Genomic DNA, 13,990 nt, shown 5'->3' on the forward strand with positions numbered 1-13,990 from the left:
GACATTACACCACCACTAATGGAGAAGTCCATTACGTTGGATTATACCACAGTGTATTATTCTCTGTGTACAATGTTCTCCTAGTTCTGCTCCTCTCGCTCTGCATCACTTCCTGGAGGTTGTTCCAGTCTCCATGGAACTTCTCCACTTTATTATTCCTTTTAGAACAATAGTATTCCATCACCAACATACACCACAGTTTTTTCAGCCATTCCCCAATTGATGGGCATCCCCTCGTTTTCCAGTTTGGGCTACCACAAAGAGCGCAGCTATGAATATTTTTGTACAAGTCTTTGTGTCCATTATCTCTTTGGTGTACAGACCCAGCAGTGCTATGGCTGGGTCAAACGGTAGATATTCTTTTGTTGCCCTTTGGGCATAGTCCCAAATTGCCCTCCAGAATGGTTGGATCAGTTAACAGCTCCACCAGCAATGAATTAATGTTCCTACTTTGCCACATCCCCTCCAGCATTCATTACTTTCCTTTGCTGTTATGTTAGCCAATCTGCTAGGTATGAGGTGATACCTCAGAGTTGTTTTGATTTGCATCTCTCTGATTATAAGAGATTTAGAACACTTCTTCATGTGCTTATTAATAGTTTTGATTTCTTTATCTGAGAACTGCCTATCCATTTCCCTTGCCCATTTATCAATTGGAGAATGGCTTGATTTTTTGTACAATTGATTTAGCTCTTACAAATATGAGTAATTAAACCTTTGTCAGAGGTTTCTATGAAGATTTTTTCCCAATTTGTTGTTTCCCTTCTGATTTTAGTTATATTGGTTTTGTATGTACAAAAGCTTTTTAGTTTGATGTAGTCAAGATTATTTATTTTACATTTTGTGATTCTTTCTATATCTTGCTTGGTTTTAAACCCTTTCCCTTCCCAAAGGTCTGACATGTATACTATTCTGTGTTTACCCAATTTCCTTATGGTTTCCTTCTTTATGTTTAAGTCACTCACCCATTTTGAATTTATCTTGGTGTAGGGTGTGAGGTGTTGATCTATTCCTAGTCTCTCCCACACTGTCTTCCAATTTTCCCAGCAGTTTTTATCGAATAGTGGATTTTTGTCCCAAAAGCTGGGATCTTTGGGTTTATCGTATACTGTCTTGTTGAGGTCGCTTTCCCCCAGTCTATTCCACTGATCTTCCTTTCTGTTTCTTAGCCTGTACCAAATTGTTTTGATGACTGCTGCATTGTAATATATTTTTAGGTCAGGGACTGCAAGGCCCCCATCATATGTGTTTTTTTTTTCATTATTTCCCTGGATATCCTTGATCTTTTGTTCTTCCAAATGAACTTTGTTATGGTTTTTTCTAAATCAGTGAAGAAGTATTTTGGTAGTTCAATGGGTATGGCACTAAATAGATAAAAAAGTTTGGGTAGGATGGTCATTTTTATTATATTGGCTCGTCCTATCCATGAGCAGTTAATGTTTTTCCATTTGTTCAAGTCTAGTTTTAGTTGTGTGGCGAGTGTTTTGTAGTTGTGTTCATATAGTTCCTGTGTTTGTCTTGGGAGGTAGATTCCTAGGTATTTTATTTTGTCTAAGGTGATTTTTAATGGGATTTCTCTTTCTAGTTCTTGCGGCTGAGCTGTGTTGGAGATTTATAGAAAAGTTGATGATTTATGTGGGTTTATTTTGTATCCTGCAACTTTGCTAAAGTTGTTGATTATTTCAATTAGCTTTTTGGTTGAATCTCTAGGATTCTTTAAGAAGACCATCATGTCATCCGCAAAGAGTGATAACTTGGTCTCCTCCTTGCCTATTTTGATGCCTTCAATTCCTTTATCTTCTCTAATTGCTACTGCTAGTGTTTCTAGTACAATGTCAAATAGTAGAGGTGATAATGGGCATCCTTGTTTCACTCCTGATCTTATTGGGAATGCATCTAGTTTATCCCCATTGCAGATGATATTAGCTGTTGGTTTTAGATATATACTGTTTATTATTTTTAGGAATGACCCTTCTGTTCCTATGCTTTCTAGTGTTTTTAGTAGGAATGGGTGTTGTATTTTATCAAAGGCTTTTTCTGTATCTATTGAGATAATCATGTGGTTCTTGTTGGTTTGCTTGTTGATGTGGTCAATGATGTGGATGGTTTTCCTAATGTTGAACCAGCCCTGCATCCCTGGTATGAATCCTACTTGATCATGGTGAATGATCCTTCTGATTACTTGCTGGAGTCTTTTTGCTAGTATCCTATTTAAGATTTTTCCATCTATATTCATTAGGGAGATTGGCCTATAGTTTTCTTTCTCTGTTTTTGACCTGCCTGGTTTTGGAATCAGTACCATGTTTGTGTCGTAAAAGGAGTTTGGTAGAACTCCCTCTTTGCTTATTATGTCAAATAGTTTGTATAGTATTGGGATTAACTGTTCTCTGAATGTTTGATAGAATTCACAGGTGAATCCATCAGGCCCTGGGGATTTTTTCTTAGGAAGTTCTTTGATGGCTTGTTGGATTTCAATTTCTGATATGGGATTATTTAAGATTTCTATTTCCTGTTCTGTTAGTCTAGGCAGTTTGTATTTTTGTATATATTCATACATTTCTCCTAAATTGGTGTATTTATTGCCATATAATTGGGCAAAGTAATTTCTAATGATTGCCTTAATTTCATCTTCATCGGAGGTGCTGACCCCCTTTTCATCTTTAATGCTGTGAATTTGCTTTTCTTCCTTCCTTTTTTTAATTAGATTGACCAGTACTTTGTCTATTTTGTTTGTTTTTTCAAAGTACCAGCTTCTTGTCTCATTTATTAAATCAATAGTTCTATCACTTTCTATTTTATTAATTTCTCCCTTAATTTTTAGGATTTCTAATTTGGTTTTATGCTGGGGGTTTTTAATTTGATCGCTTTTGAGTTTTTTCATTTGCATTTCCAATTGAATGATCTCTGCTCTCCCTAATTTGTTGATATATATATGCACTCAGGGTCATGAATTTACCTCTGATTACTGCTTTGGCTGCCTCCCAAAAGGTTTGAAAGGATGTCTCGCCATTGTCACTTTCCTCGATGAAATTATTAATTGTTTCTATGATTTCTTCTCTAACTAAACGATTTTGCAGTATCATGTTGTTTAATTTCCAATTAGTTTCTGATTTGGTTTTCCATGTACCATTACTGATCATCGATCATTATTTTTATTGCCTTGTGATCTGAAAAGGCTGCATTTATTATTTCTGCTTTTCTGCATTTGTGTGCCATGTTTCTGTGACCTAATGTATGGTCAATCTTTGTGAATGTGACATGTGGTGCTGAGAAAAGGTGTATTCCTTTTTATCCCTATTTATTTTTCTCCACATGTCTCTTAATTCTAATTTTTCTAATATTTCATTCACTTCTTTTACCTCTTTCTTATTTATTTTTTGATTTATCTAAATTTGATAATGGTTGGTTTAAGTCTCGCACTAATACGGTTTTATTATCTATTTCTTCCTTCAATTCTCCTAATTTTTCCATTAGAAATTTGGGTGCTACCCAATGAACGATGAAAAATTACTTAACTCATACTTCGAGTGAGGCAAAAGCCCTTAAGTTAGCTCTATTTTTAGATCTATTACAAAAGGGTAAATAAAGTGGAAGGGGAAGTACATAAAGGAGATTAATTCATTTCTTCATGCTTTAGGACACTGACAGAGTCCCTCCAGGACACCAATCTGCTCATGCAGGAGGTAGGATGGCATCTAATTAAACTAAGCCTGAGACTCATTCTGAGGAGACTGCTTCTGAAACATTCAGATGGAGGAGGGAGCTGGTGAAAGCAGCTGAGATGCTGCTGGCCTGGTGTCATTAGGAATCCTTACTTAGGGGGCAGCTGGGTAGCTCAGTGGATTGAGAGCCAGGCCTAGAGATGGGAGGTCCTAGGTTCAAATCTGGCCTCAGCCACTTCCTAGCCTTGTGACCCTGGGCAAGTGACTTGACCCCCATTACCTAGCCCTTACCACTCTTCTGCCTTGGAGTCAATACACAGTATTGACTCCAAGACAGAAGGTAAGGGTTTTAAAAAAAAATCCTTATTTAGACAGATCTTATGATGAGTTATAAAAAACTGTCTGATTTCTTTTTTAAGACTCAGGTCTAGGCCATATTGGCTTTGAGGCCCTTCATACTTATTCCTTTCTTACTCTCTATCTCTTTCTTTGATTACTCATTGTATTGTTAATTAAAATATCTATAAAACCCAATTGACTTGGGTATTTGAAAAATTGGGAATATTTCCCTGCCAACCACCTTATATTTGATTTTAAACCCAAGACACTGTAGTGAAACATATTTCTGAGGTCAAATTTTACTCACCCTCTCTTATATCTATCATCATTTATATCTTCCACGATTTTAATCACTACAGTTTAAGACCTCAACCATTTTAAATCTCACACCATGAACGAAAACGCACTGAGAAAATCGTCATCCTCGGTTACCCAGAGCCAACAACTACTATATTTGACAACGCAGGAGAAATTGGTGAATTTACCTTAGTTTTATGGGGACATTTTCTCTGACTTCTATATTCAATTTCTAGTCAATTTCTAGCCCTGTATTAAAACTGTACTTCTTGGGTAACTACTGACTACAGAGAGAATCTTCTTTGTTGAATAATTGCAGCTATTATGAAGTGGAATGCTCAGTGTTCAAAGTTCAAAAAGAGAATTTTCTGTGTACTTCTCCAAAGCTATTTCTGTTTCAGAGCCAGGTCAAAGTGTGGCAGAGATTTCAGTTGTTATATTGCTCAGACCAGAGACAAAAAGATCTTTGAGTACTTATATATTTTCAACATTCTGGTGACTGGTAAGAGAACATATTTGGTTCACTATCCCACATATTTTATGCCCTTTTCTCTCCCACTCTCTTTTCTTCCCTCTAGCCATCTTCAATTCCTCTTTCCCCCTCTACCTTTCCCTGCTCTGTCCTTTCGAAGGTTTATCCCCTCTCCACTTCTTCTACATCCAACCTTTCTCTGATCCATCCTACCCCTCTCCCCTTTTGACTACAACTCCTATCCTTTTCCTACTCTGTGTGCTGTCTCCATCTCTTCATCCCTCTACTCTTCTCCTCCACTTCTCTCTTTTCTTCAACTGTCTTTCCATTCTTTCATTTCACCCTCTTCTGATTCTTTCTTTTTTCTCCCGTCTTGTCCCCTGATCCGTCACTTTGTCACCCTCCTCACTCCTTCCCCTAAGCCTACCGTGTCCTGACCTCTCTTTCCCAACTCCACACTACAGCGCCCCGCATTTCCTGATGGTTCTCTTTCAATGCACTTTTTTTTGATACTCTCTCACCTTTTTTTTGATACTCTCTCACGGCCTTTTCCTTCCTTTGCTTTCTCCCCTCTGTGTACCTCTTCCCCCCCCACCCCCCTCCTTACCTTCCTTCCTCTGTCTTTTCTATTCACCCCTCTCAACCTATTTTTCCACTTCCCATTTGACCGGAGATTCCAAGGGGGAAACCGGTATTTTATTGACACTCTCAGGGGGGAACAGCAATCACACCTCCATGATCAGCAAAGGGACAGAAATCACTGGCTTCTCCGTGGATCGGAGAAATGCGGGAAACAGCCTCGCAATGCACAGGGTTGCTCGAAACAGCACAGGACGACCGACTCCACCCAGAATTTTCTCACCGGAGCAAACACGAATCCATCCAGACCCATTCTCCGGAAGAGAAAGGGGTCTTCCAGCCTCATTTAAAGGAAGGATGGGGGGGGTGGGAGCGGGGTGGGGGGTGGAGTTAGGGCAAAAGTCATGAAAGGGTTCAAGTCAACAAAATCAAGTACATTACTGCTCAGGAAAAGAGCCACGGAAGGCACCGAGGCTCAGAGATACAGGCTCAAAAAAGACCCATAGTGAAGAAGACGGAATCATTTTCTAAGGGGCTGAAGGACTTACCTCAGAAGTTGTATCAAAGAGAGTTACATTTCCTCCTCGGAAAACCCAGAGAATCTAAAAGGAACCGCCCGGGTAGCAACGCCAAACAAAGATTCCGATTGGACAACGGACACGCCCATGAACTGCACAGTGGACTGTTCCAAAGGCGAAAGCCGTGGGGGGCAGGGAAGGGGGAGTTCCTGGGAGGGGCCACAAAGGGGGGGGGGTGGAGACGGTGGCTGCAGGCCCCAGATGTAAAACGTTACACCTACACCCCGGGAAACCGAGGATTAACAGGAGAAACGGGCGGGCAATTAGCGAGTGCCCTGGTGGCGGGCAACCTGACATGACTTCCAGACTCCTTTTCCCCCTCGCCAACCTCCCCAGCCCGCTCCAACAACCTCCGTGGGCTGGCCCAATTACCCTCCAACAATTCCTTTTCGCTCCGTCTCATTCTCTTCACCTCCTTCTAGCCGGATTTCTCTGCCCTTCGCCTCCCCCCCCTTTCCATTCTGTCCCTCCCAACTTTCTCTCCTTTTCTAACCACCCTCTTTCTCTGCTCCTCCCTGACCTCACTCTTATACTTTTTATACTCTTCATCCAGTCTAGGTCTCTTCATCGCTCGAGTCTACCACCGTGGGCCCCCGGCTGAGTACCTCCGCCTTCACCCAGGATTTTGCTCACCGAAGGAAACACGACTTCATCCAGAGACATTCTCCAGAAGGGAAAAGGGTTTTTTCCTTTGAGATTTCCAGTAGCTGGAGTTGTGCTGTGGCTCCATTAAAATCAACCCATCTTGGTTTCTGACTCAATTCTGCCATCTCCCGGCTCCGTCTCGCCCCTCGTGGAATTTAAACTACTATCCTTTCTCTCTTCTTGAGATATTCGCAGGTGGTGTCTCATATGGTGCCACATGTGGGCTCTTAACCTTTTATTTCACACAGCCTTGGCAGGAGTTGTCCCATCACACGAGGGAACTGACAAAGGATGGTCGGGGCAGAGTCTGAGGAGGCTTACTTCTCTTGTGGCCAAAGAAGGTAAGGCTCTCTCTACCAGAGATGGGGCAATCTGTTTCCTCTCAAACCTGTTAGGTTCGACTCTTAATGTCCTTGATTGAAAAGGGAGGAAGTAAGGTCTCTAAAGCTAAACTCAAAGCTTTGTTAAAGTGATTCAGACAGCTTATCCAGAATTCCTGCCAATGGGGGTTTTAGAGGTTAAGCAATGGGACCTGATAGGACAAAAGACTGAAAGAATATAAGAATGAGGGAAAACAGGTCAGGCAAACAATATTTAACATGTGGTCGGTCATGAGAATGATCTTGGCTGATTTACCTTTCCAAACTTCTAGTTCTGGGGAGAAAGGACCTTTGCAAACTCAGGAATCAAAACAGCAGGCTTTGAAACCGGGCACTCCTGAGGCATCAGAGAATGCTGAAGTAGGGGAAGAGGAGGAGAGTCGCCCATTCCCTAGGGAGCCTCCAATGGTTCAGGGGCCACAACTCAGAAGGGAGTGACACAAAAGAGTCATTTACAACTCCAAAGCTTTACCCTCCCTTAGACAATGGGGCATGCCACTCTCCTCCCCCTCCTCCAGACTATCCGTCCCTTTCACTAACCTCTCTCTTGGCCACCCCTCCCCCCAACTTCATGGAGTTCTCTTCCCTTCTGCAGTAAAAGAGGAAGCAGGATATTTAGCTTTCCCTGTATTACCAAGGGAAAATAAAAATGTCACATCTACAATAGAAGTAAAAGGCAGGTAAAAAATACTTCTCCAACAGGAATTAAGATTTAATTTGGAAGCTGCAAAGGTTAATTCACTAAGGCCTAAGAAAGAGGCATTGAAATCCAGCCTTCTAAACAAATGCAAATCAGAATATATGTTAATCAGGTTCTTGTCACTTCAGTTTACTGAGTTGGGGCAAAGACAGCTATTTACATAGCCAGATTATTCATCTCAAGCAAATCTAAGTTTATTGCAAAAAAAAATTTCTTTATTTAAAAAATTACTTCCTTCTAAATTCATGCAAGGATCAAACTAAAAATCATAAGGAAATTCATATGGCAAATCAGAAGGTAAGCAGGTAAACTGTGAAGGCTTAACAGGCCATTGTTATGAGGAATTTAAATGCAATTCACCTGAGTAGGAAGACACTTTAAGTATCAGAATCAATTTGCAACAGAGATAATTTCTAAACACCTTTGCTAATAAAACCACAGGTCTAAGCAAAATTAATAACTTAATGAAACAATTCTGAGACACTTTAAAAATTCAGAAAAGCCTAGTTTGAAAAGATATTTTGCGATTCTGTAGTCAAACAGTAAAAGATTTTTTTTTTTTTATCAGCAAACCTCTACACTCTTTTAGCATTGAAAAAGGGATCTAGGAAGTCCTTTGGTTGAGGTGCTGCCAGGTAAAGGAAGGAGGAAAAATCTGACTTTACAAAGATAATTACAACAGGATGAAATCACAGTGAAATAAAATTTAAGAATTTAAATTGTTCTAATTTAGGTTGGACATGGCAAAATTATAAAGGAATGTCTGATTATATTTCGTGATAGAGAAAGTTAGAAGAGTTAAAAATCTTTCTCTGACTTTTGTGATATCCTACAGAATATTGGGACAAGAGATGTTTTATTTACAATGAAATTTTGGTATAAATTACAATGTAGTTAAGGTGCAAACAGGAATTTTTAAGGTTTGGGCTTAGATATGAAGCTGCATGGATTTTTTTCTCTCAGCCATGTGACTTACCTTTAAACATAAGGTGACCTAGCAACCTAGAGGGTAGCATCCCAGCCACTGACGTTACAAGTTTTTAACTATGGAGGAATTATTAAAATTTTTTAAAACAGGACATAAGAGCAGCAAAGATAAAAAAAATTTAGTAGAGATTATTTAAAGAACCTGAATGAAGTTCAAAAACGTTATATAAAGTACATATTACTGCAACTTTATCCAAAAAGCAAATGATTTATAACTAGTATAGTTTCAATTATAAAAATAAGACACATTCTCAGCAGAGTGGAAGCATGGTTGGAAGGATTCAATCTGTTAACCAGTAGTTAATTACTAAGGTTATCCAGTAATTTGTTAATCAGTCCAGTGACTTATTAATGATTTAAAATGGGCAATACTGCCACTTACTCAAATTACAGATATTGAAGCTGATCATGATAGTAAGATGAGACCTATGATAATAATGCAAATTTAAATGTTACTTGCACAATGTGATCTATTTTTGCAGTAAAAACTAATAATTCTAGACACAGTATCGAGATATTTTCAGTTATGAAGCTAACTGTTATAGTTTAGAAATAATAACACCTGTACAACCACTTGATAATGCTGCATATACTTTTACAGCATAAGACCGAACTGTAATATTAATGATTGCACAATATGAATTTTTTTTTAAACCCTTACCTTCTGTCTTGGAGTCAATACTGTGTATTGGCTCCAAGGCAGAAGAGTGGTAAGGGCTAGGCAATGGGAGTTAAGTGACTTGCCCAGGGTCACACAGCTGGGAAGTGTCTGAGGCCAGATTTGAACCTAGGACCTCCCATCTCTAAGCCTGGCTCTCAATCCACTGAGCTACCCAGCTGCCCCGATAATATGAATTTTGGAAAAATCAAAAATTGTATACAGATAGACAAATACTTAAGATCACAGCACAAATGGGTAAAATCATACGTGATTTATGGTATGATGGTTTTATGATTATTGGTTTAAAAAAGCAAATGTTTATGCATCCATGCATTCTGTTTTGCAAAGTCAAACAAAACTAGCTGTGAAACTGCTTGCTTTGAGCAGATGGCTGCTAGCATTCTCTGCTATAACAGAGGGCCTCATCTATTGTACATCTATATCCTGTAGAAGCAAATGATATTCCTTGCCAATGCAAAATGTTGTGGATTATTTTCAGCTCTGAAAGGTATCCACTGCAGATTTTGGAACACAGGATGCATTCCAACATGCTCCTGAAATAAAAAAGGTTAATCATGGCAAGGTGATGGGAGATACTTACTCTCCTGGTTTATGGATTTAAGCTCAAAATGAAGAAGTGAGCAAAAGTGATTACAGAACTTGTAAAGAACTGTGCACAGTTGCCTATTACAAACATCTTGGGATAGCAGTGCTTTTAACAGCAATAGATGGGCTGAATCGAATAGCTCATGGCTTAAATGCAAGCTATGGCCAAAAGAGCTCCAAGGAATTTATAAGCCCTAAGGTTCAAAACTGAAGGTATATATGTTCAGTTACTTTCTAACTTTATAAGACCCAATGAGGCTTTCATTTAGGGTCGAGATTTTCTGTTTATTTTCTCAGATACGTGAAGTCTATGGAGGATGACCCAAAGCATCTGATGGCAAGAAAATCTGCTCAGAAAAAGGACAGACTGCAGAGGTGTCTGGCACAGGACACCAGAAAAACAGCACATGCACTGTAAAGGCAACAACACGGCCTCATAGGCAGGTCTAACACACTATCCACAGAAATGTACTTATATGAAAAACAATTTAACTACAGAAGAATATCATTGAGTCACTGACAGATATTCTGTTCTATGAATATATGAGTATTTGTTATAAGATCTAACTTTATCACATGACTGGGATATGCAAATCAAAAAACTTGAAAACAAACAAATTAAATGCCCCCAGAAGAAAACCAAATTCGAGATCCTAAAAATAAAGGGAGAAATTAATAAAATCTAAAGTGACGAAGCGGCACTTTAAAAAAAATCCAAACAAAATAGAGAAAGTATTCGTGATTGATTCAGATCTCTCACTAGTATAGTTTTACCATATATTTCCTCCTTCAATTCTCCTAGTTTCTCCATTACAAATTTGGATTCAATGCCATTTGGCCATACATGTTGATTAGTGTTATTTCCTGATTATCAATACTCACTTTTATCAGGATGTATTTACCTTCCCTATCCCTTAAAAAATTTTTTTTTTTATTTGAGCATTTCCAAACATTATTCACTTGAAACAAAGATCATTTCTTTTCCTCCCACCCCAGAACTCTCCCATACCTGATGCAGGATTCCATTGGGTATTACATGTGTTCTTGAATCAAACCCATTTCCATGTTGTTGGTATTTACATTAGAGTGTTCATTTAGAGTCTCTCCTCAGACATCTCCCCTCAAACACGGCAGTCAAGCAGTTGCTTATCCTCAGTGTTTTTACTCCCACAGTTTGTCCTCTACTTGTGGATGTTTTTCTCCTAGATCCCTGCAGATTTTCAGGGACATTGCATTGCCACCCCACCCCTCTTTCTCTGGTCCTCCCTCCCCCTCCACACTCTTATACTTTTCCTACTCCGTAGCCAGTCTAGGGGTCTTCAGCCCTCTAGTCTTCTCCTCTCCCCCCCCCTTCACTTCTTTCTTTTTTCTCCCTCTGTCCTCTCCATTCCTTTCTCATTCTCTCCTTTTTCTCCCTTCTTGTCCTCCTCTCTCTCTCTCTCTCTCACACACACACACACACACACACAGACACACACACACACAAACATGTTTCCTCTAGTCTTCCCCTGACTCTTCCCCTGGCTTTCTATCACACAATCTCTCGCTCTCTCTTTCCCCTTTAATTCTTTACTGTGTCTCTCTCCCTCCCTCCCATCTCTCTTCTCTTTCATCCACTGTGTCACTTGTCCTCTCTCTCTGTGTCTATCCTCCGTCTCCATTTTTAGACATCTCAGGCCCAGTCTCTCTCCCAGTCGCTGTCTGTCTCTTGTGTGATTCTCCCTTTATTTTACTTTGTCTCTGGGTGCTTCTCTCTGGATCTCACCCTCTTTTCTCTCTGATTCTTTTTCCTTCTATCCACTCCTCTTCCCCCTCCCTCTATTGCTCTTTCCCTTCTTTTTGTGTCTTCCTCTTCCTCTCTATCCCCTCTCTACCTTACTTCTAGTCCCCATCTCCTTCTCTTTTGCTCTCCCCATGGACCCAGAGCCCAGAATGAGGGAAACTTCAAATACCTTCCCCATCAGCTTTTCCCTCTTCCCCCACCCCCTCCCCTTCCCCTTTCTCTCCCACTCATTCCCTTTCCCTCCCTTCTCTCTAGCCATATTTCTCTCTTCCTTCCCCCTCTCTACTTCTTCCTTCTCTACCCTTCCCAACTTTCATCCCCACTCTCTTCTCCACTTCTATCTCCGCCTTTCCTGGATATCTGGTCTAGGTTTCTTTTTACCTCTAGTCTTTTCCTCCCAGCTTGCTCACTCTCTCTCTCTCTGTCTCTCTCTCTCTGTCTCTCTCTCTGTCTCTCTCTCTCTCTGTCTCTCTCTCTGTCTCTCTCTCTGTCTCTCTCTCTCTCTCTCTCTCTCTCTCTCTCTCTAAGTATCTTTCCATGATTTTTTCTCCCTCTCCCTTCTCCATCCCTTTCTCATTGTCTCCTCTTTCTCCCCTCCTGTCCCCTCCCTGTCCTTGCTCCATCCTCTTGCCATCCCCTGACTCTTCCCCTGGCCTCTTCACCTTTCCCGCTTTTCCCCAACTCCATCCTCCCCTGAGACTCTTCCCCCCGCCCCCACTTTCCTGACTTTTCCATTACCTACTCTCTCATACCTTCCCCTCTTTCGTTGCCACACCCACTCCCCTCCCCTTCCCTTCCTTCTTTCCCTCTGCATCCCCCCTCTCTTCTCCCCTCCCCTCTTTATCTTCTTTCCCAGGTCTATCTCTTTTTTTATTCACGCTTCTCAACCTGTTTTTCTACTTCCCTTTTTACTGGGGCGTCTACGGAGGACTCCGGCACTGCATTTACACTCTTGGAGGGCAACAGCAATCGCACATCCAGGATCAGCCAAAGGAAAGAAATCCCTGGCTTCTCCTTGGACAGGGAAATGCGGGAAACAGCCTCGCAATGGACAGGCTTGCTTGAAACAACAAAGGACCTCCGCCTTCACCCTGGAGTTTGCTCACCGGAGCAAACACGAGTCCATACAGAGACATTCTCCAGAACACAAAAGGGTCTTCCAACCTCACTTACCAAAGGGATCAGGCAGAAATTAGGGCAAAAGCCATGAAAGGGTTCAAGTCAACAAAATCGAGTGCGTGCCGCGCAAGAAAAGCAGCACAGGAGGCGCCGGAGGCTCAGAGCTCACAAAAGACCGATAGTGAAAAAAGACAGGGTCCTTTTCCAAGGGGCTGAAAGGTTTACCACGGAAGTTGGAGCAAAAGCAGGTCAACTTTTCTCCCAGGAAAACCCGGAGAAACTGAAAGGAACCGCCCACCCAGCAATGGCCAAGCAAAGATTCTGATTGGACGACGGACAGGTGAGTAAGATTCCAACTTCCCTAGCCGCAGAGGGGCGTGTGTGGGAGGGACCACAAGCCGAGGGGGGGGGGGGGCTGCTGGTCCCAGATACCAACACCACACTTGCACCCGGGGAAACGCAGGACCAAATGGAGAAACTTGCTGGCCCTTAGCGAGTGCCCAGGTGGCGGGCAACCTCGCATGCCTTCCTGACACGTTTTCCCCCTCGCCAGACTCCCCTGCCCAGTAAATACTTTGTTCTTTTCTTAATACAATGCCTCTCTGAAAGGGCTCATCCCATGGAACTTATGGCAAAATTTAATCGACATACTATTTTCCCTTGAGTTTTTGATTATTGTAATTATAATATTATATTTCCTTGAAGAATTCATTTCTCAGTCAAAACAATAAATTGCTCCCTCTAATATCCAACAAATTTTAGAACAAAATACTCAGCAGGAGCTTATAGAGGAACTTATGGAGGGACGTCATGGGGAGATTGTAACTTTTATGAGAAGTATTAAATGAGAGTTAAGAACATTATCAGAAACTCTGGACACAGCTCCCCTGCCCCCTTTGCCTCAGAAAATCCTAATTCTAACCAACCAACTCTAAGTTCACACCCCACCCACACTTCCAACCCTACATAATTGACTCGAAGTTCATACCCTAACCATACTTCTGATCTTAATCCCTCTACTTCACACCTGATTCCTCCAATCCAAATACCTCTGTATCCTTTCATACTTCTTCCTTGGCTCCTCCTTCCCACCCTACACAATCCACTTTAAGTTCACATTCCAACTTAAATTCACACCCTACCTCTGATTTTTCTGGCACTATGGGACAACAACAAACCCTT

General features: G+C 41.1%; 1 long non-coding RNA gene across 2 annotated transcripts; it reads left to right on the forward strand.

Moving 5' to 3' along the window:
• Positions 1–4,662: 4,662 nt before the first annotated feature.
• Positions 4,663–10,428, forward strand: LOC130456224 (uncharacterized). 2 transcript variants are annotated; one of them, XR_008914817.1, is made up of 3 exons: positions 4,663–4,800; positions 6,821–6,913; positions 10,204–10,428. It is a non-coding gene; the product is annotated as an uncharacterized LOC130456224 (long non-coding RNA). The 2 variants fall into 2 exon arrangements; XR_008914815.1 differs by lacking the exon at positions 4,663–4,800 and having other exon boundaries at positions 6,501–6,913.
• Positions 10,429–13,990: the final 3,562 nt, after the last annotated feature.

The sequence above is a fragment of the Monodelphis domestica genome, chromosome Y (assembly GCF_027887165.1).
Source record: "Monodelphis domestica isolate mMonDom1 chromosome Y, mMonDom1.pri, whole genome shotgun sequence".
Classification (NCBI taxonomy): Eukaryota; Metazoa; Chordata; class Mammalia; order Didelphimorphia; family Didelphidae; genus Monodelphis; species Monodelphis domestica.